Here is a 3,486-nt window from a genome sequence, read left to right as displayed (position 1 = left end):
TCCCTACTTATTCCTTGCCCTTGTCCTCATCTCTCTATGGAAGATCAATGACCTCCTGAGACTGAGTGGGACAGAGAAAATCCAAGGAAATGCAAAAGCCAACAATTGTTGAAGGAACATGTTAATTTGATGTTGAAGGAACATGTTAATTCGATGAAAATTTCTTCAGATACGTAGAGCCTTCCCTTTCCATTCCTCCTCTTTCTTTCCTCTCTGCTCCCTGTCTCCCACATGGGAGACTGAGACTCACGTGCATCATTCAGTAAGAGCAGGGATCTGACCCTAGCTCTCCTCTCTACCCACAGACACTAACCAATACACTGCACTGTTTTGCAGCATTTGTGTCATGGTTTAACCTCAGCCAACGGGATGGGGGAGCGAATCAGAAGGGTAAAAGCTACAAAAACTCATGGGTTGAGATAAAGACAGTTTAATAGAGAAAGAAAAAGCTGCACACTCAAGCAAATCAAAACAAGGAATTAATTCACTGCTTCCCAAAGACAGGAGGTGTTTAGCCATCTCCAGGAGAGCAGGGACCATCACTCATAACGGTTCCTTGGGAAGACAAACGCCATCACTCCAGATGTTCCCCTTCCTCCTTCTTCCTCCCACCTGATATACTGAGCATGATGTCATATGGTATGGAATATCCCTTTGGTCAGTTTGGGTCACCTGTCCCAGCTGTGTCTCCTCCCAATCTCCCATGCATCCCCAGCTTCCTTGCCAGTGTGGCAGTACGGAAAGCAGCAAAGGCCTTGACTCTGTGTAAGCTCCGCTCAGCAATAACAAAAACATCTCTGCATTATCAACTCTGTGTTCTGCACAAAACCCAAACATAGCTCCATACTAGCCTCTGTGAAGAAAGTTAACTCTACTTCAGCTCAAACCAGCACAATTTGTCTCTTGTTCTCTATAAAATAAAGCTCTGTGCTTGGTGTGTAATTAATAAAATATTTTTTTTTAAAAAAAGGTACTTTCATGGAATAGGAAGCCAGCTTTGTGTCCTCTTCCACTTTAAAGAATTTCATACAATTTTCTTGGTCAGCATAGAAAAGAAAACATTTCTATTTGCCAGCATGTAATTCACCTGGAGATTACACCAAAACATAGGAATGAGAAAACTGGTTTGGACATATATCAGAGGCCAAAATCCTCAGATCAATTTTCAGATGGAGTTTGAATTGGACATTTAATATACAGTGAAGCACAACTATGAAAAGTTAACTCTATTTTCTAAATAACTGCTGTTCTCATTTGTTCAGGATAAACCCAATCAACAACCCCTGGGCCCTAGTCATCATCAACAACATGTTCATGTAGTTAGGAAGTGTCTGCAGGAATACTGAGACACAGAGGGAGGGGAGGTAGCATATGATACCATTTAGAAGAACAGTAATGTGGTGTACATTAATTCAAGAAGGAAAAGTCCTTATTACAGTATCTAATGCATTATTTAATGGAGTCTGTTTCATCTGTTTCTTAAAAGTTAGCTTGACAACACAAGACAAAATCCTTGAGATCAGATGTGTTAAACAGATTAACTGATGTGGTATTTGCATCACATTACCACTTCAGATTGAGGCTCTACCCTCCTTGCACCACCTTGCCCTACTCAAACTGCACAACATCACTGTTTTCTACAGCATTTCACTGAAAAAGAATCATACTTATATCTCACCTCAATTATGCATGTTTGATATTTTCACAGAAGTTGCTATACTGCAGATTTTCCATGCTTTTGTATATATTTTTAGTTATTTTATTAGTGACATCAGAAATGTAGTGCAATTTGGACAGCTAGCCTGTCCCACCCACAGGTGGCTGTGGCTGCAGTGACAGAAGTGGCAGACTTTAGGCTATCGTCTGTTTTGGAAAGTAGGACTCTGGGTGCAAGAAGCATTAGACTTTGTTAACTCTGGCTTCTAATCATATCACAGTGATTATTTAAACAATGTATGATAGCCAGCACAACTAACTTTTTTTCTGAGTATGTGATTCAGGGCTGAGGGCAAGGAATCAATCAAAGGAAAATAAATAAGACAATTTTGCCTGCTGAAATGATCTAGAGCCTGGATGGGGCTTTGAATGACATTGTATAGAAGGTGATGTCAGAAATAAACTAATGCTTGTCAGCAAGATGTTAAAAAAATAAAAGAAGTTTCTAAATGGAAAGCAGACCCTGCAGAAGTCCATGAGATTTCATCAAGGATACCTCAGCAGCAGCTGACATTTGCTTTTGTCCTGAAGAACAACTGTCCTCTTTCGTCTGTTGCACAGACATGACTTCAGAAGTGCATGGGTCAGGACGAGGCAAATGCAGAGCTTAATTAAAACCATTAAGGCAATTTGTTCCTCATTGACTAGTGCAGTAACTTTTAAATGCAAGAATGATAAAAAGCAAAAAGCCAAAGAAAGATATAACTCTTGCTGTTATTTAGAAAGTTTGAAAAATTAAATTGTAGTTAAGTAATAATTTATCTAAACTGATTGAGCCTTTGCATGAAGAATAAAGAATATTTTCATAGTCTAACAGTTCATAACTCTGTTTTGGGTAGCACTAAATTTAAGTTCATGTGTTTCTTTCTCTTTCTTCAGTGATGTACTGAATCCATGATAGGGCACTAAAACCTGTAGAGGATAAGACTAAGATGGCCTAATCACCAGACTGATACACAATGTATTGTGTTTTTTACAGTGGTGAAGAATCTATTATAAGTTCAGTATCCAAATCCTGTAACTACATGCTGTACTACAGCAGGCAGATTTGAAGAGTAGGGCTGAGGAATTTCCTCCATCTTTTACTTGCTATTATTTCGTAATTTCTTTGAGTTGAATATATGGCTTCAGATAGGTAATCTTCAAGCAGTTTTAAAAATGTACAAATTAAATGTCTGCTTCAACAAAAGCATTTTGAAATGTTTAACATAAAAATGACAGATTGTAGATGGAGATCGTTGTTACAATCAAAATAAAATGTCAAGATCTACAAGATGGCACAATAATGCCAGATTATCTAACAGAATCTAAATACATTTGCCATTTGGCACTGGTTACAGAGAAGGGTGGAAAGAAGTTTCTTTTCACAGCTATGCTTCCTTTGGCTCATACAGATACAGTCAATTGTTTAATCAAACTGCCTCTGCAGCTTTGTCCTTTGCTGAGAAGGGCGATTTGCATGCAACTTATACATGTACTCAAGAAACTAGTGACTCTTGGCAACTTTCCTGAGATAAACATATGATGAGTTTACCCACAGAACAGCCTGGATACGACACAAAACCTGAAACGTGTCTGTTTATCTCTGTCCTTCAGGATCATTGGCTTTGCTTAATCCAGAAAATCATTGATCTGCCCACAGCCAGATTGGGCACTTTAGCTATTTTCTTTAAATTTTATCCTTCAAGAACAGACATTTCCTTTTGCATCATTCCTACTTAATAACATTCTGAATGTTACTGACATTGACTCACATCACTGAGATTGTTG

The sequence above is a fragment of the Acanthisitta chloris genome, unplaced genomic scaffold (genome assembly GCF_000695815.1).
Source record: "Acanthisitta chloris isolate BGI_N310 unplaced genomic scaffold, ASM69581v1 scaffold24878, whole genome shotgun sequence".
Lineage (NCBI taxonomy): Eukaryota > Metazoa > Chordata > Aves > Passeriformes > Acanthisittidae > Acanthisitta > Acanthisitta chloris.
The sequence above is the reverse complement of the archived record's forward strand: the minus strand, read 5'-3'. Positions refer to the sequence as shown.